Here is a 24,501-nt window from a genome sequence, read left to right on the forward strand (position 1 = left end):
GTGGCTCCCTGATAGATGGATCTCAGAAGAGACTATGTAACAGTAGCATTTGGTCCAGGACCCTTAATGGAGAAAGTATTCTGGGCTGAGCTCTATATTCTGCTATTATGGCCCAGGCTAAAATATTTATTGTTAAGCAGTGGTTCCAGTTGACTTCCAGACATAAAATCCCCTTTCTATTTAAATACCATTCTAATTGAATGCAAAATAGGTGTCTTAAAAGAACATAGGGACTGAATGGCTGTCTTCCTGTTGATGGAGACAGTATTGAGGTTAAACTTTGGTTTCAAAAGACGTTTTTCTCCTCACTGTTGAAGACAGAGTTTTCCTGTTCACAGAAGGGGCATAAAGCCTGCTTTCTAGTACAGGGGAACAAAAGGGAGAAGAATTGGAAAACTAGAGGTTTTTGGCAAAGGGCCAACAAGGGCACCCATGGAAAGGATTCCCATTCCACTAGGTCATGCTGTAAGCCTTGAAATAGCAGGGAGTAGCTGTGTTTCCTTGTGCTCTTCAGACAAAGGGTAGAGAGAGATCTGAGGCATGGCAGGCTGTCCCCACAACATGCCTCCTAGTAAGAGAAAGTTAGTTTGTCTCATAGAGAGACTATCTAGTTCAACTGGGCAGTATAAGCTTCTCACATGGGAAAATGTAGAGAGAGACATTCACTGGGAGCTGAAGAACCTCCTATTTCTAGAAAATTACAAAAACAGAAATCCCTTGAGCTATATTTGCAGTTACTATGGCACTTGCTGATCCTAACAGGATCATCTCCCTGGTCTATAAAAATTCCTGCATCATTGCATACAGACAGGTGATAGGAGATATAGTGGCCATACTAAGAAAAGGAGGAAACTACTATAGGAAAAGCTTAGAGATCCTGATGACAACACCCACCAGCTGGTAAGGTGCTGGGGTTAGTCCAGAAGCCTTTGGGTAACACCAGGGTGAGGCCCTGACCAGAAACCTTCAGTTGCCTTAGGATCTCTTCCAGCCGTACATGACAGCTAGGCTCTCTGCAAAAGAAAACCAGTTCAGAACAAAGCCAACATTCCCAACACCCTGAGGGATCTGGGGGATTAGCTAAGTCCTCTCTGGGAATCCTGTCATCTGAGTCTTCAGACAAGTAGTGCATGCTAACCACATCTAGATGGCCAACAGAAAAATTCTGTTTTTGCTTGATTTTAACATTGAGGGCAGGAGGCCTCAAAAGTGAAGGTAAAGAGTTGAAGTTCCTTTCTATTACTCTTTCAATGATCCCCTGGTAGAGCCCCCACAATGAAGCGATCTCATTGACTGGGATGACACCCAGAGTCCTTGGTCTCAGGGCCAAGGAAATCAACAACACAGAGGTTTAGAGCAGAAATTTCATAGGAGAAAGACAAAGAACAGCTCTCTGCTACAGAGAGGGGTACTGTAAAAAGGGTTGTCATTTTTGTGGTTGAATGCAAAGGTTTTGTAGGAAAGTGATGAGGGCTTGGCATCTCATTTGCATCAGGCACGAATTTCTGGTAGCTCTATTCTGTCCTCCTAATGTACATGTGGACCCTTACTCTGAGCTACTCCATATTGCTTTGTTCCCCTTACTGTGCATGTGTCAGGGGATGGAATTTTCCATTGCAGACTTGTCTGGGCAAGTCATCTGTGTAGCCTTTCGTATCTGTGTCACTGTTGGCATGTCTTAGGCAAGCCCCCCTGTGCAACTTCCCTTATCTGTGCCTGCAGACTGTTCTTTTGTTTGAAAGGATTCAGTCTAGGACCCACCCTAACTGCCTGCCTGACCAGGTTTTTTCCTTACTCCTCTCTCATTATTATGTAAATCCAGCTGGTATTTCTAAAAAGAACACTCAGATTTAGAAGACTGATTTCCTGTAATTTAGAAAAATGTCCAAAGTGACTAAGGCTGGGAATGCATTTAGGGTCTAAGTGTGATGTGTCTCACACTGTCTCTAACTGCCAGGTGGCAGCAGAGTGCTCAAGGTGTGGGGGACCAGATCCTCATATTATCCCCATCTGGAAAAGCAAAAGGGGGCACACTCTTTAGTTAAGAACTAACAGGAATTGGTCACAAATGAAAGGCTGTCTGAAGTTTTAAGTGATAGAAAACAGTTTCTTAAAAGCATGATACGTAAGATGAAACCACCAGCGCCTAAGTGCCAGTTTTTTACCTGAATCTCTGCTGTGAGACAGAGGTAGAAAAACCTTGACCCAAACCTCTGGTCCTGAGACAGAGGCAGAAAAAAATGCAGTTCTCTGCAGAGCTCTTTACCTGAATCTCCTGTCCAACGACAGAGATTGAATCTCCCACTCTTAATGAGAAACAAGGGTTTAAAAAACAGCCCAAATAAAGTTTAGACCTTCAATCAGAGTGGGAGGTGGTCCAATTTCGGGAGAACTCCCTCAATACACTCCATAGGACTTCTGAAGACAGAGAGTTTGTGCTCGTAACAAGCACCACTTTCAGAGAGAAATACCAGGTGGTTGCAGGGAGTTACTCTGAATCATACTGACTACACTAGATATGTTGACTTAAAAGGAAGAAACTGAGGCAAAATTAATATAAGTAGAGAGTTTACTTGGGCTAAGCTTCAGGATTGAAACCCAGGAGCATAGATTCAACTTGCCCTGAATATACACTTGATTAGCAGCAGTTACAAGTGTATTTTTGTTTGTTTGTTTGTTTGTTTGTTTGTTTTTGCTTTTGTTTTTCAGATGGAGTTTCACTCTTGTTGCCCAGACTGGAGTGCAACAGTGTGATCTCAGCTCATTACAACCTCCACCTCCTAGGTTCAAGTGATTCTCTTGCCTTAGCCTCCCAAGTAGCTGAGACTACAGGTGCCCACCACCATGCCCAGTTAGTTTTTGTATTTTAGTAGAGACAGGGTTTCACCATGTTGTTCAGGCTGATCTTGAACCCCTGACCTCAGGTGATCCACCCACCTTGGCCTAGAAGTGCATTTTAAAGCAAAAGAAGAGGCAGTTCTTGAGTTGTTTAACAAGAATTTACATTAAAATAATATAAGCTATTGATTGGCTATACATTGTTTCTTTGTATCACAAACTCCAGGAACATAAAGAGAATAGGTGAGGCAGCTAATCAGGAAAAACATGAGTATAAACAAGTGCCTTCGGGAATGCAAGCACGGGTTGGGGCACAACCGAAGTCCCATGCTCATATATCTCTGGGCCTGTAGACCTCATACAGCTCAGACAGCTCTGAGCTATTTTTCTTTTCTCATCTATATCCTCTTTACCCTCTCCTCTATGAAGTGGATACATAAGGTCTTAAATATCACTGGTTTAATGGGTACTTTTCTTTCCTGTGATGCCCTATGCACATAACAAATTTGTATACTTTTTTCTCCTATTAATCTACCTGTTGTCAGTTTATTTTCTAGGCTCATTTACCAAACCCTCAGAGGGTAGAGGGAAAGTCTTTACTCTTCTACATAACTAAATTGACCCAACTGGGGCTACTCTAAATAAGCTGATCATCAGCCAGACTCCAGAACCTAGCCAAAAGATCAGAGCTGCCTAACCAATATGAAATTGACTATAGATGCATGAGTAAGCCCAACTGAGACCAGAAAAATTGCCCCACCAACCCGAGGTTTCATGAGTTGAGAAATTCTTATTGTTTTAAGTCATTGAATTGTAGAATACTGTATTCACAGCATTTTTAGCAAAAGACAACTGATACACAATAAAATCATGGTATAGACAAGGAACCATACCAATAAGAATTATGTAAATTGGAAATGTCTCTCAAGTTATTTTTCTGAATACATTTTATTATCTGTATTTTAGGAGGTTTTAATAATAAAATGCCTAAAATTGGGAGGGATTCTGAGGGATGGAGGTAGAGAGAATTAGGTATGAGTGGAAACACCTATAAAGAGAAGAGGAAACTTGTGGTTAAAGGAATGTGTGGAAGCTAGGACAAGAAAGAAGACTGTAGTCAGTGGAACTGAGAATGAAAAGTTGTCTTGAGAAAATAAGTTAAAGAATCTGTAGTAGAACCTGATTTTTCACTTTGTTTTTTAACTATGCACTGATTCCTACTCGAAGTGATGCACTCAGCCATTGCTAGTATTCCACACGTGTTAGTGTGATCACAGATTGAGACCCTTAGTTGAGTCTTCAGTCTAAGTCTGCTAAGCCAATTCTTAGAGGAAGATCTTTAAGCATGTTCCCTTCTGTAGTCTAGCTGTATGAAAGACAGCACTACTCTTCTTGGAAACAATAGCTGTGTGGGGACCTAGGTTGTTTCAGCCTGTTCTATCTAAGTCCCAACCCTTGAATTTAGAATGTCACGAAAGTACTTTGGGCTGTAGCCTTTTCAAAAAACTGGATTCTGATTCCTTACTTTCATTATAATTCCTTATGATTTTAAAACAAATAATAAAATATTTAGAAGACACTATGTGTGTGTAATATTGGTGCATTATTCAATGGAAGAATCAATACAAAATTATCAAGAGAATAATAGACCTGATTAAGCAAACCAAAAAGAGTTTGCAATAAAAAATGAAATAAATGAAAATTAAAAGCAAATAATGAATAAAATATTTACAATGTACATGACAGACATGGATTTGATATATTTAAAACTTATCTAAAATAATGAGAAGTAACAAATTACTACAGTAGAAAAATAAGTAAAACACATAAACTGCCATTTTACATAATAAATATTATGGTCAGTAGGTATATAAGATATTCAAACTCACTAGTAATAATTCAAATTAAGACTTTTGTTTCTGGCCACTATGTAGTAACAGGGACTAAATTTACCTTCATACCTGAAACAATTAAATAAAAGGGAAACAAATATATAAAATGATGATTTTTAAGACACTGGATATCAGGCAATGAAGGATGCTGATTCCTATGAAAAGGGAAACAAATGAGGTGAACTCTGTGATTGCACCAGGTTACTGCCTGAACAGTTTCCTGACTGAAGCACATATAGGGGCAATCCAGGGGGCACATGAGAGACTCCCTGCGTTGGGGAGAGAGCTGAGAATCCAAAAAGACCAAGATGTCTAGAGTTTACAGAACAGAATACCAGAGGAGAGAGATTCGCAGAGAGGGAACCCCAGAGATCCAGAGATCTATAGAGAGCCCTTAAGTACACAGCAGCATGTTGATCAGAGATCCAATAGTTTGTGATAGGAAAGTATCCAAAGCCAAAAGAAGAAACATTTAGAAAGATTAAAGTATTACACAGTACTCACAAAAGGCTGAGAATAGTGCTGTTTTGCACAAGCCAGATGAAAACTAATTGTAATTCATGGGATATTGGGTGGACCAGTTAGAAAATCACAAGTTAGAAAGTACAAGTTAGAAAGTGCAGGAGAATAATTAGCCCTACACAAGGCACAGCTCCAGACCTAACAAATTATAAAAGCAAGGCATAAGGCATCAAGTATTTTCAAGTACTGTAATTATATTCCAGTAGAAAAAGCTTAAAAATATTTATAGAAATAGAAAAATATCCAGGGTTCAACAAGGTAAAATTCACAATGTATGCATTCAATAAAAAATTTCCAACTATGCAACTCATTATTTATTATAGACCTAAATGTAAAACATAACCTCTAAAACTTTTAGAAGGAAATATAGGCAAAAATCTGTGAGACCTTGAGCTTGGTAATGAGTTTTAAGATACAAGACCAAAAGCATGATCTATGTGATGGTTAATGCTGAGTGTCAACTTGATTGGATTGAAGGATGCAAAGTATTGATCTTGGGTGTGTCTGTGAGAGTGTTGCCAATGGAGATTATCACTTGAGTCAGTGGGCTGGAAAATGTAGACACACCCTTAATCTGGGTGGGCACCATCTAATCAGCTGCCAGCATGGCTAGAATATAAAGCAGGCAGAAAAAAAAAAAAAAATGTGAAAAGACTAGACTGGCCTAGCCTCCCAGCCTACATCTTTCTCCCATGCTGGATGCTTCCTGCCCTTCAGTTCTGGAACTCAGACTGGCTCTCCTTACTCCTCAGCTTGCAGACGGCCTATTGTGGGACCTTGTGATCATGTGAGTTAACACTTAATAAATTCATATATATACACACACACACACACACACCCTATTAGTTCTGTCCCTCTAGAGAACCCTGACTAATACAATCTATGAAAGAAAAAAATTGGTAAGTTGTACTTTATCAAAATTAAAACCATTTACTCTGCAAAGGACCCTGTTAAGACTGTGGGGAACAAAATCAAGCTACAGACTGGAAAAAAAATTTTGCAAATCACATATCTGATGAACAATTGTATCTAGAATATATAAAGAACTCAATAATAAGTAATCATACAATCCAGTTAAAAATGGGCAAAAGATCTGAACCTCACCAAAATGATACATATAGATGGCAAATAAGCATATAAAGTGATGTTGAATATCACTTGCTACTAAAGAACTGCAAATTAAAATCACAATGAGATACCATCACATAGCTATTCAAATGGCTAAAATAAAACTAGTATCTGATGACACCAGGTTTTGATGAAGATGCAGAGCAACTAGAGCTGTCATATTATACATTGCTGGTTGAAGTGGAATATGATACAGACACTTTGGAAAATAGTTTGATAGTTTCTTTTTTTTTCTGAGACAAAGTCATGCTCTGTTGCTCAGGCTGTAGTGCAGTGGCATGATCTTGACTCACTGCAACCTCTGCCTCCTGGGTTCAAGTGATTCTCCTGCCTCAGCCTCCTGAGTAGCTGGGACTATAGGCATGCACCACCATGCCCACCTAATTTTTGTATTTTTAGTAGTAGAGATGGGGGTTTCACTATATTGGTCAGGCTGGTCTTGAACTCCTGACCTCGTGCTGTGATTATGGGTGTGAGCCACCACACCCAGCCTGGTAGTTTCTTATAAAGTTAAATATATATTTTTTACATGACCCAGGAGTCTCACTACTAGGTTTTTACCTTAGAGAAATAAACATTTATAGTTATGTAAAAACCTGTTCATGAATCTCTATAGCAGTTTGAATCATAATTGCCCTAAATGAGAAATAACCCAAATGTGCATCCACAGCTTAGTAGATAAACAAACCGGTATATTCATATAATGGAATACTATTCAGCTATAAAATGTAACAAACTATTGATACATGCCATTACGTGTATAAATCTCAAAGGCACTATCTATGTGAAAACAAGTTAGCTTCAAAAAATTATATACTGTATAACTTCAATTATATGGCATTTGAAAACAGCAAAATTATAGGAACAGAGAATAGATCAGTGATTTCCAGTGACTGGGGTGAAGGGAGTTTGTGACTACAAAGGGTCAGTGTGAGGGAGTATTTTGGGGATGATGAAGCAGTTCTGTATCATTGTTCTGGTGGTAGTTATATATGAATCTACACATATGTTAAAACTCTTAGAATTGTATACACACACATACACAACAACAAAATACCACTATACACCCATCAAGATGGTTAAAATGCAACAAATTGACAATATCAAATATTGGCAAGGATGTGTAGTAATTTCATTTCTTATGTATTTCTGGTGGGGTACATATTTATAAAATTATTGTAAAACTATTGAGCATCATTTACTAGATTTGAACATGTGCATGTCTTATTACCCAACACTTTTATTATTTCTTCATATGTATATGTGAGTGTGTATATATATATGTGTGTGTATATATACATATAACATACCTGCATGCATATATTCACAGACATAAACATGTATAAGAATGTTCATAACTCAGAAATGGAAACTCCACAAATGCCCATCCATAAAAAGATGATAACCTGTGGTGTACTAATATAATAAAATATTATCTTAGATTGTTAAAACTGGTATAACAAATTACCATAGACTGGGAGATTATACACAGTAGAAACTTATCTCTCACAGTTCCGGAGTCTGGAAAGTCTAAAATCAAGGGACTGGAAGATTCTGTGTCTCGTGAGGGTCATTTCTCATAAACAGTGCCTTCTCACTGCATACTCACATGGTGGAAGGGGCTAACTAGCTCTCTGCCTTCTCTTTTATAAGGACACTAGTTCTATTTATGTGCACTACACTCTTATGACCTAATCACTTCCCAAAGGCCCCACATTCTAATCCCATCACCCTGAGGGTTAGGATTTTAACATTTGAATTTTGAGGGACAAAAACATTCAGACCATAGTAAATACAATATATAACAAAGAGAATTAATAAATGACTGCTCTATCTAATAGCATAAATGAATCTCAGAAACATAATATTGAGCAAAAAAACAGACACACACTGCTAATGCTTTGCATGATTTTCCCTTCAAAACTTGTGTTGAAATGTAATTGCCATTGTAATCATATTAAGATATGGGGCTTTTGAGAGGTGACTAGGACATGAGGGCTCTGCCTTCATAGGTGGCATTAATGCCATTATAAAAGGGCAAGTTCCACCTCCTTTTACTTCTTTGCACTTCTGCTTTCTGCCATGTGATAATGCAGCAATAAGGCCCTTGCCGGATGCCAGCAACTTGACCTTGGACTTCCCAGCCTCCAGGACTGTGAGAAAATAAATTTTTGTTTATTATAAATTACCCAGTCTGAAGTATTCTATTATAGCAGCACAAAATTGACTGAGACACAAACATATGTTCCTACTGTCGTGGCTCAGGACATAATACCCCAAATTATTACACATTTTCATGCTGAATTATTTGAACTAAAGATCAGAAGAGCCTCAGAAGCAAGAAGTTCTCTCTATTACTTTCTCCTGCTCTTCTTTCTTCATCCACCGTTTATCCCCCAAAGAAGATCATAGAAACTAGAATTTTTCTTCTCCAAGGTGGTTCATAGAAACTAGCTTCCCTAAAGCAAGCTATAAAACCTAGAGAGGTCACTCTGAACTACCGCTTCTGAAAGTAGACTATAAGACCCTCATTCCAGAAAGGTCCTGCTTCAGAGATAGGGGAAAGAATACTACACAGAGAGATCAAGAAGAATCTGAACAAACAGGCCTTGATAGGTTCCTCCCAGTTTGTTACCATTAGATCATTTCTTTTTTTGTCTAATTACATTTCTACATGGCTATCAATTCTTCATCAAACCTAAGCATAAAAACATTCAGTTTTCCCTGGGTCTTTAGATCTTCATTTGTGAAGGCTCTTGTATCATGTAAAACTTTGTTCAATAAATTTGTTATGTTTTTCTCTTGCTAAGCTGTCTTTTGTTTAGAGAAGTCAGCTGTGGACCTTGAAATGGGTGAAGAAAAGTTACTGTACCTTTTTGTTCCTATACAACTGCACGATTTCATGTATAGAAAGCTCATAAAAGAGGAATTCTAATATATTATAGATCAAGTTAGTGATTATCTTTGGAGAGAAAACAGCTTTTAGAGCTGCAGGCTGTGATGTAATGATACAGGATCATTCTTATGGTATTGGTAATACTCTGTTTCTTTTTCTTTCTGATGATGACCATTAAAACAAAAAGTTGCCAAAGTAGATTGTCATATCTAAAGATGTAACTGATTATCTATTTAATTTTTGGCCATTTGTTATTCTATTAAAGCCAATAAGCTGGAGCCATTTTTGTTTATTGGTATTGTAGGGGAAGAAAAATATCTTTTCCTACTATCCATTATGGGACTATTGACTGAGACCCCTGTAACAAAAGACAGATTAACAAGAGAAAGACAAACAGAAGTTTATTAACATGTATACCTTATGTATATATGGGAGATATCCAGAAAATATGTGTAAGCCTCCAAAGAGATGGCTTTTAATTCAGGCTTAAATGCCATCTTCTGCTGAAACAAAGAAAGAAGAGTGTATGTGTGTCTTAGGGGACTCATATACGGGGAGGTGACCAGAAACATATAGTAAACAAAGGTAAGGTTTGTCATGCAGATTTAAGTCGGTGTCTTCTCCATTGATAAGAGTCTCTTGTGATTTATTTATCCTACTTTTCCTGGTACAGAGAGGGAGGCATCTAAAGAATGGAAGTTTCCTTTATAAACATAAATTTCTCTTACAAAAGAATAATTTCTAGTCTATGTTCAGAGCTTCTTACGTGTCTGTTATTTCTCAAAATAATAAACTCAAAATAATCTTTATGCCAAAGAAGCATAATTTGGAGTAGCACATTCTGGTCTCCTACTGTCATATTTTGGGGTGGCATATTCTGGTTCCCTATAGTACCAATAAATTGTAAACTTAAACACTGCCTAGAAATACCAATAATAAATATAGAACATGCAAAACTGCCTTCACCAGAGTAGCAAAACTTCCAGGTTTATGAAATCTTCACTCACTGCTGGGCATTCTACATGCCCATAGTGAGTGGATGGGCCAAAGGAAAGCTTCCTGTCTGTCCTCTGAATTTTTGCTTAATATGGACTGACAGTAGACCTTTTAATAGCATAAAAAGTCGTACAAAATTTATTTTAACATGTATAGCATGGGGGAATCACAGAAGAATGTTTAACCAATAACCCAATGAAGTCCAGATGCTTACATACCCTGCTTCATAGAAGAATGGGAGATAGAGGTATAGAAATGAACGATTTTCTGGGAAAATAAATGAGCCCAAGGAACAGTGGCCTGGGACAAAGTTCTGAGCTCTGCAGGAGGTAATGGGAAGGTGTGGTGAGGGTGTGGAACTTTACTTTGAATGAAGGTTGTCTTATGTAGGTAAAGCCTCCCAGGTAATCTCTCAATATTTCCCTCAGAAGAATAGATTGAAAGTCTGTCTAGGCATGGTGACAACTTCCGTTCTCTTCTCCTCTTTAATGGTTAATCTTTCATGATTATTTAATGAGACTCCTAGGAAGGGGGAAAGACAATTGCATTTCTTTTGGAAAGAAGTTTTCCTAGTCAGATAAGGAGATTCCAGCAAGAGTTCCTAGTGGTGTTTTGGAAAAATAAGGTCAGAGAGACCTGGAGGCAGGGGGAGATCAGAGAGAAACCTTGAGGTTTCTCTTCTTTAGTTCAGCATGTTGAAGCACCGTATTTTGGATTATTATCTTCTGAGCCCCAACATGAGTATGTATTCTTCATGGAAAGAGCCCTCCAGGAATCACTTGCATGAGAGTGTTTAAGTTGGGCCAATTGACATGAATAATTTAGAAAAAGAGACTAAGGAACTGTATTGAAGTTTTCTTCCATTATTGACCTGGACTGGTGTTGAGAAAAAAAAAAAAAAAAAAGCTTGTAAGTAGAAGCTAAAGGGGATATTTTCTTGAACATCGCCCATTTTGTTTCCACTCAAATGTCCCAAAGCATTTGGTTTAATAATTTCAAGACCTCTGTAACTTTGGGATAGTATTTTAAGCCTTTCAGTGTGCATTGCACATAGTAAAAATCCAGTGAATCTGAATTTATTTCATGGAAGAAAAAAATAAGACGGATGAAAGGAAGAAAATGAGGGACAAACATTTTTCATAAGAGTCCTAGAACAAGCATAAGTGAAATGGTGGCAAAGTAATATTTGAAATAAAAAATACTTAGAAGTTACCAGGATTGAAGAAAGACATGGGTCTTATCAAAAAGCATTCAAAGTACCAAACAAGATGAATAAAAATAATTTTTCTGGAAACATGTTAGTGAAATGAGAGAAATCAAGGATAAAGATGATAACCTCAAGAGAGAAGAAAGGAAGGACAATTTTTCTGTATAAATGGAATGTACTTTTGCCTGGATGATATTTTAAGTCTATGCTTTTAACATCTCTTCTGCTTTAAGCACATAAGAGTGATGGAAATATATTAAAAAGAGAAAGTAAGAAGCTATAACTGGGCTTATAGGCAGATAAGCATTGCAAAAATAATAATAATAAAATATGAAATAGAAGCCAGAATTGTGAACAGCGCTGAAGTCACAAGCTGGCTGGACATCAAGGCTGAAAACAGAGATGACCAGGGTTTAAAATCTTCATGTAAGTTGGCAGCCAGAATCAAGGCCCATCCCTGAGATTATGCCTCCTGAAAAGAGATTGAAAATTGCCTCTGCCAGTTTCTAACTAGGGCATCAGCTCATTAAACACAGAAGACCTGGGACATTAAAGGACATAGAGTTGCCAGATATCTCTGTAACTGAATTAGCCACACTCAGAATAGCACCATGATACAAGTACTACCAATTGCCAAATTTGACCTAGATGGGGAATCTAGGCAACTTGAGTGAAGCAGTAAAAGGACAGAGACGGCAAGAGGGAAAGAAACAAGTGAACAGCTTCACTAGGCCTACATTGCTTGGGTGAGCTGTGGCCATCATCCCCATTGCTGTCAATGAGCCAAACTATGTGAGTACTCCTTCTAACATCAGCCCTGGCCCACAAAGGATAGCCACCATGGAACTCCTTAGTAGTGTTGGTACTCTTCCCAATAGTACACACCTGATGGCTTTGGTCAATATTGTGTCCTCTGGGCCTTTTCATGGAATATAAACCTCTGGTAAGTCTTCTGGCTTCACATAACGTATATATTCCAGCATGGCCATTTCTCTAACTTTTTAACTTTATTCTTCCATTCTTTGCTAGGAAAACTCAGGCATCTCTACTTTGTTCTATATAAGCTATAACTTGGGCTCTTCAGAGTCATATTAGAAGAAACTTTGTTTCATCCCCTGGAGTGCTTGCCTGGGTATTTTTTTCTTTGTCCTGAAAGAATGGGCCCAAGTCAGTGAACTCTTGCTTATCCTATATTATATTCTGGCCCACTTGATCAAGCACCCTCAAAATCTAATTCCATGTGTACTCCCCTGGTTTCTGCCAGTAAATACTAGCCAATTCTTGCAGTTCCTATTGGGTGCAGTCATTTTCTTTCCTTATTGCACACAGCATAACCTCAGCCAGTGTATATTAGAATTTAGCCTTAGTTATCAATCTGGTACACAAAGGAGGAGGTGGGAGAAGCTTCTGAGGGGAGCACCTTTTGCCCCACATGAGAGAGGCCCCTGTAGTGCTTTTCACACAGGGAAATTGCTGTCTTTTGGCCCCCATAGTGCTTTTTACACAGGGGAATTCCTGTCTTTTAACCTATTTATGCCTAGTGTTCCATTATTGGATGCTAAGCATGTGGGAGTTATTTATATCCTACTGCTCAAGGTCATTGCCAAGGTCTGATTGCAAAAATTCCAAAAATTACAACCTCAGGCATGAATGGGTTAATTAGGTGCCTGGGCCATCTATACAGCCTCCTTATGTTTCAGAGAAGTCTGACTAGCCATAATCCTTGGGAATATACACCCAGAAGTCTTCATCTCGCATGTTAGGGTTCTAGACTTTTCCAGCTTTTTCTGTGACCTTAGTGTAATTGACTTACTTTGAGCATCGACTTGTATTTGAAGCTCCTTAATCCTATCAGATTTTGATATTTTTTTCTCAGCTGGTGTGTCTGTAAGCTACCAAAAAGGTCCTCATATTTAGTGTTTATTTTTTTAAATGCCTTTATTTTCTCATTATCCTTCTGTAGGTTTTCCATGCAACTTAATGATAATTATTCAAGCTCATTGTCCTTGTATATTTTGCTCACCTCATACATTTCCAATATTTGTGACATCCCATTGGTCAGTGTTTCATTTCATCAGAATGTTATTTGCAGTCATTGCCAATTAACATTTTAGCAATTTTGCCACTATTTTATGCCCGGGATTATCTATAGTACGCCACATACCACTTGAGATGGGGTTCTCTTTTCTAGCCAAGTAACAAGTTAGTCAGTCTCTAAATTTTATCTTAATGCATGCTTTCTTGTACCACTTCTGATAATAAGTTGTATCAGTTGAGGTCCTTTGATAAGTAGATGCTAAGATAGAATTAGAAGTGCAAGAGTTTTATTGCGACTAATACCTTTGAAAGATAAGAGGAAATGAAACAAGTCAACAGGGAAAGCCCTCATGCTGCAATGCATGTCACCTGATAAAGGAGTGGAGCAAGGATATTATGTAGAAAAAAAGTTCAGTCTGAGGAGCATCTCTGAGAAAATCATGGCCAGTGCAACAAGGCACCTCAGTGTAAAGGCTGTTTCTAGAGGAGTTCTTCTACCTTAGGTGGCAATGGCTAGGTCCTGGCACTCCTGCCTGGAGAGAATGTGCCCTTGACTCATACACTGCAGTAAATCTCAAATGTGCTGCAACAGGTTTTCACTGAATGGAAATCTGAGGAAATCACTTTTATCACTGCCACATGATTTGAAAATGTAACTTAACAATAATAATATTCAAAATAACAAGAAATCTCTAGAAAAAAAGTCTAACAAAATATGTGTAAGAATTATAAAGGCCGGGCACGGTGGCTCAAGCCTGTAATCCCAGCACTTTGGGAGGCCGAGACGGGTGGCTCACGAGGTCAGGAGATCGAGATCATCCTGGCTAATACGGTGAAACCCCGTCTCTACTAAAAAATACAAAAAACTAGCCAGGCGAGGTGGCGGGCGCCTGTAGTCCCAGCTACTCGGGAGGCTCAGGCAGGAGAATGGCGTAAACCCTGGAGGAGGAGCTTGCAGTGAGCTGAGATCCAGCCACTGCACTCCAGCCTGGGCGACAGAGCGAGACTCCGTCTCAAAAAAAAAGAAAAGAAAAGTTATAAAACATTATGAAAGGACATTAAAGAAGTCCTGATTAGATAGACTATGTGAGTGCTTATATCACTAGTCCAGAAGACTTTCAGTAGCAACTTAGTGATTCTGTTTAAGAAATAGTCTCTCTCTCTCTCTCTCTCTCTCTCTCACACACACACACACACACACACACACACACACAAAATTGGAAATTGGTCTGCTTTCATAAAATTATGTTCAGCAAGATCTAATCCAATCCCTTGTCTAGTGTGAGAAGAAATAATTATAGTCCAGATCAACAGCTTTATCTCTATCTTGCTGTAAACCTGTCTCTCCATAGACCTCCTCCTAACCCTAGTTTAATATCCTTTTACCTCAGTGGACTCGGACATTACATTTAATCTAAGGGCCATAATTTCAAATTCTTTCCTCACAGTTATTTATAAAAAATAACAACTAAGTGTGTTGAAAACTTTATAATATAATTAAAAATAAATTCCAAGTGGAATAAAACTCAAAATGTGAAAAACAAACTAAAATTTCAAAATTACTTATGGGAAAATATACATATGACTTTGGGTTTGAGATTTATTAAGCTAGAAACAAAACATCTTCATAAGGCAAAACACTGATACATTTTTACTAAATTAACTTTTTTTTATATAAATCAGAATACCATTAGATGAGTGGAAAGATTAGAGAGATAAGGCACAGCCTGGGAGAATATATTTGAAATGCATGCAAGTAGCAAAGTATTAGCTTCCAGAATGTATAATGATGCCTACAAATCAATAATAACACAAATAACTCAGTATCTAAATGAGCAAAGAATGTGAACAAGCAGTTAAGAGGAAACTAAAATTGACGATACATTTTTAAAAATCCTCCACCTTACTAGAAATCAGGAAAATGAGAATTTAGAAAACAGTGATACACCATGTCAGAGTTATCTGGTTAGCGAAAAATAATATTTCATAGTATTTGTGGATGAAGATGTAAGGAAACAATAATTTTAGTACACCATCAGTGGGAGCTTAAGTTGATAACACTAATTTGGGAAGTAATTTAGCAGTGGTTAGAAAAGTTGAAGATGTGTGTCCTACAACCCAGTAATTTCACTTCTAATTGTTTTCTAGTAAACACTTATGTCGAGAATTGAATATTTTCATGTTTTTGCACTGTTTGACTTCCTGAGGAGAGAAAATTGACTTGCTAGAGAAAGCCTCCTTAACCTCAGACCCATGGCTCCTCAAATTCCTAGGGTATTAGATTGAAGCCATCTGCTCCTTTTCAAACCATAAAACTTATCTCCCCGGTGCCATGAAAACATCTCGGGTTATAAACCTGAGGACAGAGATTTTTGTCTTATCTTCCGCCTGAAGACATTTATTTACATTTCAAAGTCTGGAGAACTTCCCCTTCTTTTTTCCAAGGAGAAATTGTTTATATTAGGGAGATTGCAGTACCCCTCTGGGGATGGGGTATAATGTCTATATAAGTTCCCAGATTCATAGTTTTGGGTTCCTCACCTACAATACAGGACATGGTATCAGTAGGATGACACCTGGCTCTCATCGCATCACCTTAAAATAAGGAAGATTTGTGCCAAAGGGAAACAAATGAGGTTATTGCTGTAAGTAATCATAAGCTACCTTGTTCCAGAAATCTTGAGTTTACTTTTAGGATAATATGAATAAATATAAATATTAAAAGTGTATTGATTTGCACATGTGCACAAGGAGAATGCACAGAAATTTTTTGTAACATTATTTATAAGAAAAATTGTATAAATATAAAATGCCCATTCAGAGGAGACTTGACAGATTTTCTTAAATTCAGATAATAAATACATGCAGCAAGAAAATGAATAGATTTAAGTTCTAAGTATAAATATTAGTAAATCACAAAAGTGTAATACTTATCTAAAAAATTGCTAAACAATATGTACAATATGATAAAATTTATTTCAGATTAAAAAATAAAAGTCAAATGTCTATCAGCTACTGATAATTAAACAAATTGTAGTTCACTTATTCCATGGCATTGTACAGGAGGAAAAATAAATTTCTCTGTCCGTTCTGAGTTCTTAGCTGGAACCCTGTAACAAAAGACAGATTAACAAGAGAAAAACAAATAGAAGTTTACTAACATCTATACCTCATATATATGTAAACTAAAAATCCTAAGCCCTCCACCAACTGCACAGACCCTCTCTTGGCCAAGGGGACCCCAAGGAAACCTTAAAAACTGAGTTTCCAGCTGTGATGGGAAAGGAGATCAGATACTCCTTGTTATATACCCTCCCTTTTGGAGTTTAGGCACAACTGACCAGCACTGATGTTAAAACAGAGATCATAAGAATGACAAAAGATACTCTGTGGCATACTAAATTATAAACAAGACCTAAGACCATATAAGGCAAGGGTTAAGTCCCGTCTGAAGGCCATCAATCTTGCTACATAACATCCTTAACTTAAAACATTCCTTTCTGTTGACTCAAAGTGTTAGACAGAGCCTTACTCTTTTAACCAAATGCAAATTAAAGAATCTCTGAGTCCACCTATAACCTGGAAGGTCCTACTTCAAGTTATCCTGCCTTTTTGGGCCGAATCAATGTATATCTTCCATATATTGCTTTGTGCCTTTGCCTATAACTCCTGCCTCCCTGAAATGTATAAAATCAAACTATAATCTGACCACGTTGGGTATACTTTATCAGGATTCTTTGAGACTATGTTTCCTCAAGCTGTGTTCACTCCTACTGGCTCAGAATAAACCCTCTAAAAATATTTTACAGTCTGGCTTTTCCATTAACATATACATAGGAAATATGCAAGGAATTAGTAATTTTCAAAACAGTGGCTTAGAGTTCAGGCTTAAACACCAACTTCTGTTGAAACAAAGAAAGAAGGATATTGAGAGGTGAGGAGGAGTTATGAAGATGTGACCAGGAAAAGTGTCCTTATCACCAAAGACACAGGGAGAACAAGAAGAGTATAAACAAACAGGCCTTGCTAAGTTTTCTCCAGCTCATACCCTTTCATCCTATTCTAATGCTCTGTGACTTTCCACTCTTTATCAAACCAAGCATTAAAAACACTCAAGTTTGACCACTTCTTTGGATCTTCATTTACTTATGAAGGCTCTCATGTCACGTAAAACCTGTATTAAATAAATGGGTATACTTTTCTCTTGTTAATCTGTCTTTTATTATAGGAGCCCCAGCCAAGAACTCAGAAGGGTAGAAGGAAAATATATTTTTCCTCCTCTACACTTACCTGGAATAAATTTGAAAATTTATATTCTTTGAGAAAATCAACCATTTTATGCAGAATCACAAATGTATTTATATGGAGATGAGCAAATTAATGTCATACAATTCTTTTAATTTCCTTGGTATCTGTGGTTGTTTCTTGATTATATGTATTTTTTATTTAGGGTATTTGTACTTTCTCCCTTTCTTCCTTGATTAAGTTAACTAATGATTGTTATAGCCATTTCACTGTAACCCACAGGTATTTAGTTCTGCTCTCTTTCCAGGGCATATGGAAGACCATGCCTCTCGTGTGGTTAGTTCTACGCAACAATCAGGGAGCAGTAGGGAGAGGGGCATGTGTCACATCCAGGCTGAGGGTGAAAAGTCCTGAAATCTTCCAGAGTGTCTTCCTTACTTGCAGTGAGCATGGAGGGCATGTGTTGATAAAGCAGAATCCCAAGTCGAGTAAAACTGAGTTGTTGAGTTACTATATGGGGGAAAAAAAAAAAAAGCTGCCTTGGAGAGTCTTTTAACTCACAGTAGACTTTGAGTGCACGAGAAATAAAATTTATGTGATAAGCCACTAACATTTAGGGATTGTTTATAATTTAAGCTGAAGCTTAGTTTATTCTGACTAATACAGTGATGTTACTCATTTGCTCTTTGATTTATTTTTTAAATCTAGCAAATTTGTTTTCCATGTCAATAATTTGTTTTTACTTAATTTCCTTTCTCTTTACCTTAGATTTAATATGTTCTTTTCCTAACTTACTGAGTTTAGTTTACATTTATTTTTCTTGATTATTATAATAAGTAGTTGGGGCTAAAATTTTTATTCAGAGCAATGCTTCAATTTTTATCTGATATACAGCATTTATATAATGGTATGCATTTATTGTGGGGTTGATAGTTTTCCCCCTTATATCGGTTGTTTGGAAACAAAGTTGTATTTCACTTTAATTTAGAGGTGAATTTTTTTCATTTTACTTTTGTTGTTAACTTCCACTTCTGTGTTATTGTGGTCAGAAAATATTTTCTGCTTCTTCTATAAATGTCAAAGCAAATGAAAATTGTGTATCTTATTGTTCAAATCTTCTGCTTGTTTCCTGCTTGTTCTAATTTGACATGCATAAAAGATTGACTCTTCAAATTGTAGATTATTTTATTTCTTACAAGGACATATGAGTCATTTACCAAAATTTACCATATAACATATTTCAAAGGAATAAAATTATTCAGAGTACGTTTCTTATGACAATGGAAGCAAGCTAGACATTATTTTTAAAAAGATAACCAGAAAATTCCCATGTTTCAAAATTAAAAACACACCTTTAAATAGACAATAGGTCAGAGAAAAAATAATCATATAGATTATAAAATATTCCAAATTGAATAATAATTAAAACACAAGCTGTCATAGCTTATGGAATACATGTAAAGCTATATATTTAAGGGAATTTGTAAACTTAAATGCAAATCTTTTCCTTATTCCTTGGGATATGTGAAAAAGTACTTAACTTTATTCATTATTAAATATGCAAATTAGACCAGTCATGGTGGCTTATGACTATAATCCTAGCACTTTGGGAGGCTGAGGTGGTAGGATTGCTTGAGCCCGGGAGTTTGAGACCAGCTTGTACAACATAGTGAGAGTCTCCACAGTGAAATAAAAAATAAAAAATTAGCTGGGTGTGGTGGTGCATGCCTGTAGTCCCAGCTTCTCTGGAGGCAGAGGCAGGAGGATGGCTTGGGCCCAGGAGATTGAGGCTGCAGTGAGCCGTGATCATGCACTCCAACCTGTGCAACAGAGTGAGACCCTGTCTCAAAAATAATTAAAAAAAATTAAAACGCAAATTAAAAAGTCATAATGAGATATCACAACATACTTACTAGAATGGCTAAAATTAAGAAGAATGAAAATATCAAGAATTTAAAGGATTTGGAACTGCTACAACCCTCATATATTATGGGCAGTACTGTAAATTGGTACAACCACTTCTGGAAATTGGGAGTTTTACTATTTACTGCATATCCTATGAAATAATTTTTAGATATATGCCCAAAGAAATACATATCTGTGTGCATCAAAAGTCATGTGCAAGAGTGTTCATAGACACATCATTCATAATGGCCAAACACAAAAAATCACTCAGATATTCATTAGTAGAGTGGATAAATGAATTGAGTATATTCATGTAAAATATAGCAATAAAAATTAATGAACTATTGCTATGTGCAATGATAGTGATGAACTGTCCACATGAATATAATGTTGGGCAAAATACCCAGACATAAAAGAGCACATGCTGCATGCTTCCATTTATATAAAATTCACACTGGAAATTAACATGGGGTTAGGAAACAAGATATTGGTTACATCTAGGAGGTGAATGGGGTTTGCACTTCGGAGGGAACACAGGGATCACTTGCAGAATGCTGGTAATATTTTAGTTCTTATTTGGATGGTAACTCATATTATTATTTTGTGAGCAGAAAACCTGTGATTTGTGCCATTTATTTCATGTATTTTATATTTCTTTAAAAATGTTAAGCAATTGAATTGGAAATTACTATTTTGTTATATATGTCAGATACAAAAAGGCAATACTGATCTGAACCAAATTTGAGTTGCAGAGACAGAGCAAGAGAATGCTTAGGTTGAAAACAGGAACAATTTGAATATGCAAGCTCTCACTGCATTAGCTCCTGGAATTGTGTTTTGAATGATAATGTGCTACATGATCCTTCTTCCAAATAATTCAGTTTTAGTCACATTAAAGATTTGCTCTTTTATTTAACCTCCTTCTGTAATTTTACTTTTAGTGATCCTGCTAATTTGCGTAAGCTAACTTTCTCCTGCATTCTGAAATATCTTTGGTCTACTCTCAAAATGTATTAAGAATACAACAAGGTCTCACCCACTCCACCCCAGTTTGCCTGGTCAAAGACACTTTATCTCTCCCTTAAAGAGAGAACATATACTCCTAAACGTCTCTCTGCTTTCCCACTCCCCTCTGGTCTAGTCTACACAAAGAAGCCAGAGGGATTCCATTAAAGGTAAGTTAGATAAAGTTACTATTCTACTCCAAACCAGAGGGATTACCATTAAAGGTAAGTCAGATATATTCGACTCAAAACATTCCAATGGCTTCTCATTCACTAAAAGTCAGATTTGAAACTTTTACCCTAACCGACAAGACCAAACAAATATCTGACCCCATATCTAACCCTTCTGCTCTCACTAATGCTATTTTAATGTCACTGGTTTCTTTTCTACTCCTATAAAGTGATTAGCAAAATTCTTCCTCAGAGTCTTTGCACTTGATGTTCCTCCTACCTATTATTCTCTTTCCACAGATGGCCATTTTGCTTATGCTGTTTTTCCGGATTCTGCCCAAATGTCACCTCCACAGAGGTCTTGCTTGACCACTCTATCTAAACTATCACACTCCCTCACACATACATCACCCACTGCTCCTTTTCCCTGCTTTATTTTGTTTCTTCACAGAATTTATTATTATATAGCATTATATTATAAAACTTAATTATTTAGATTTCTGTTTCCTGTACTAGGATGTAATTTCTATGAGACCATGGAATTTTTCCTGTTCCAACTTACATCTTCAGCATGTAGAATAATACTGGGCAGAAAGTAGGACTCAATAAACAAGTGTTGAATGAATGAATAGCTGAATGATAGAATAAGTGTTAATGTGAGTGGTTAGACTGTGATACAAACGAAACTGGCCCAATTGTCTTACCTTAGTTTCTTCCTCAGGAAACTGATCCTCAGACAAGAAACTGAAACCCACCAGATCACTGCATCCAGGCAATGAGATGCCAGACCCCTCATTCATCATGATGGCTTCCTTACCTCTCCCTGTTTCCTGTTTTCCCACATGTAGTTACATGCCTTACTGCCTATGTAAACCCCCAATTTTAGTTGGTTGGAAGAAATGGATTTGAGACTTGGCTCCCAACTCTCTACATCATCCAAATAAAAAGCCTTCTTCCCTGGCAATACTCACTGTCTCAGTGATTGGCTTTCTGTGCAGTGAGCAATGGGACCTAGACCAATCCCCTGGTGTTTTGGTAACACAAATTTGGCAGATGTATTTTCTAAAATAATCTATCGAATCAACACAGCTCATTTCACACAGGAGTAGATCATTTTTTAACAACCCCTTCCTTTCTATGATAACATTATTGCAGTAATAACTATACAATAATAAATAATAATGACCATTTTCTTGATTTGGTCTTTAGTATTAATACAAATAATTAAAAATTGAGGAGATGAATACATTTTAATTTTAATGATATTATTTAAATTCAATAAGATGATTTCATCTATAAACTATTTTTCAGATTTACCAAACAAAATATCTCTCCTTACAATTCACATCCTGTTTCATCATTTTAAAGTTTAAACTCAAATAAAAATTCTAAATGTTTACAGAGATCGACAGAAAGAGCAGAATTAAAGTAACTCAAGCTCTCTTTATTTTTATCATCACCGTGCTATCATTGTTTATTTCAAATCTATTATATACACACAATAATGTGTAATAACACAGGGATAAGAGATGGAAACTGTGCTGAAGTGAGCTTGAATGATTCTGAACCATTATGGACTTATTCTTGAGAGGATTGTGGAGCTGATTGGGCATGTGTTGAGGACCCACCATATAAATGGGAGTTCTCTAAATTAATTTTCATTAATTTGAATACAAAGTTTATTAAATAAATGTTACAAAAATGTGCTAATTTGAAGTGTATATATAAATTATTGAAGCCTAACAATAAGTATAGTAATTGTTTAGAACTTAGACCAATAAAATATTTTGAGGGAAGAGAGGAATATTTAATCACTGACATTGTGTAATGTTGTTGACAAAAGGTGAAACAAAAAACCTTTGTCTAAGAAAGAAGAAAAGAGGCTGGGTGTGGTGACTCATGTATGTAATCCCAACACTTTGAGAGGCTGAGAAGGGCGGATTACCTGAGGTCAGAAGTTTGAGACCAGCCTGGCCAATGTGATGAAACCCTGGCTGTACTAAAAATACAAAAATTAGCCGAAGGTGGTGGCGTGCGCCTGTAATCCCAGCTACTCGGGAAGCTGAGGCAGGAGAATCGCTTGAAGCCGGAAGGCAGAGGTTGCAGTGGGCCAAGATCGTGTCATTGCACTGTAGCCTGGGGGTGACAAGAGCAAAACTCCGTCTCAAAAAAAAGAGAGATGAAAAAACAAGAAGTTGAGATTTTAATGTTATACATACATAGAAAATAATACATAGAAAAAAAGTTATAATACATAGAAAATAGAAGGATAAGTTAAATTACTCCATGAAGAAACAATCAGGCAAATCAAGCATGGATGGTATTCTACAGAACAACTGGCCTAAAATCTTCAACAATCAATGTCATAAAAATGAGGATGAGGAGAGGCATAATAGCTAAATGCAATGCATAAATTGGATTGGGCCCTCATTTAAAAAAAAAAAAAAACCATAGAAGACATTGAGATAGTTGGGGCAATGTTAATAGGTACTGAATATCTGATGACATTATTAAATTATTGTTAATATTTGTAGCAAATTGTTTATCAATACTAGTAACCAAAATTCCAAATTTTTAAAATTAGACACAATTTATTCCCTATTTATTGGCAATGATTAAAAAGAATTCTAGGCCACGTGCAGTGGCGCACACCTGTAATCCCAGCACTTTGTGAGGCCAAAGCAGGAGAATTGCTTTTGGCTAGGAGTTTAAGACCAGCCTGGGCAACATAGTGAGACCTCATCTCTACAAAATGTTTTTTAAAAAAATTAGCTAGGAGTGGTGGCACACCTATAGCCCCAGCTGCTCGGGGGCTGAGGCAGAAGGATCTGTTGAGACCAGAAGTTCGAGGTTGCAGTGAGTTAGGATCGTGCCACTGCACTCCAACTTGGGCAACACAGCAAGATCCCAACTCTTAAAAAAAAAATTGTAAGAGTTCTAAATTATAAAGAATTTAGCATTCTAAAACTTGAAAAAGAATTTTAATTCTAAAGGATTAAAAAGAGTTTTGGTGGTATAGCAAAATGACTCTGCAAAGGAATGAGCTGCTAGAGCATATGAATAATAACTGTCCACTTAAACCACTTCCAGAAACTGAAAATAGTCATGGATATAAACATGGAAACAACGTCATGATAACCATTCTGTATTTACAAAATCAAACTTGTTCAACATGTTATTAGTTAAATAGGAGACATGTGTAGACATCAAAAATGATAATATAGACATATTTTTATTAAGAAGGATAGAATTTCATTATATATCAATAAGGTAAGACAATGGGTTACAAATAGTGCATAGCATTTAAGTCCATTTTATCATATATTTATTGACAGGTATGTGCTCAAGAATAGAATAATATAAAATAGAAACTCCATATTTGAGTAGCAGAATTGCATCTGGCTTATTTTTGCTTCCCTATATCTTTGAAATTTTCAACATAGCATATATTTTCATAAAATTAAATTATCTAAAGTTAATTAACTTCTTTTTTAAAGCCATTACTTTGGTTTCTAGGCACGTTAAAACATTAGTTAATTGAAAATGGAAATGGAAGTCTGAGAACCTGCAGTTTGTAGGAAAGGCTGGTGGCCACTGCTGCAGTGGTTCTTGTCCCAGTGCACAGCAGAGATGGCGACTTTGGTGCTGGCAGAACAAGTT

This window comes from Mandrillus leucophaeus, unplaced genomic scaffold (genome assembly GCF_000951045.1).
Source record: "Mandrillus leucophaeus isolate KB7577 unplaced genomic scaffold, Mleu.le_1.0 Scaffold209, whole genome shotgun sequence".
Classification (NCBI taxonomy): Eukaryota; Metazoa; Chordata; class Mammalia; order Primates; family Cercopithecidae; genus Mandrillus; species Mandrillus leucophaeus.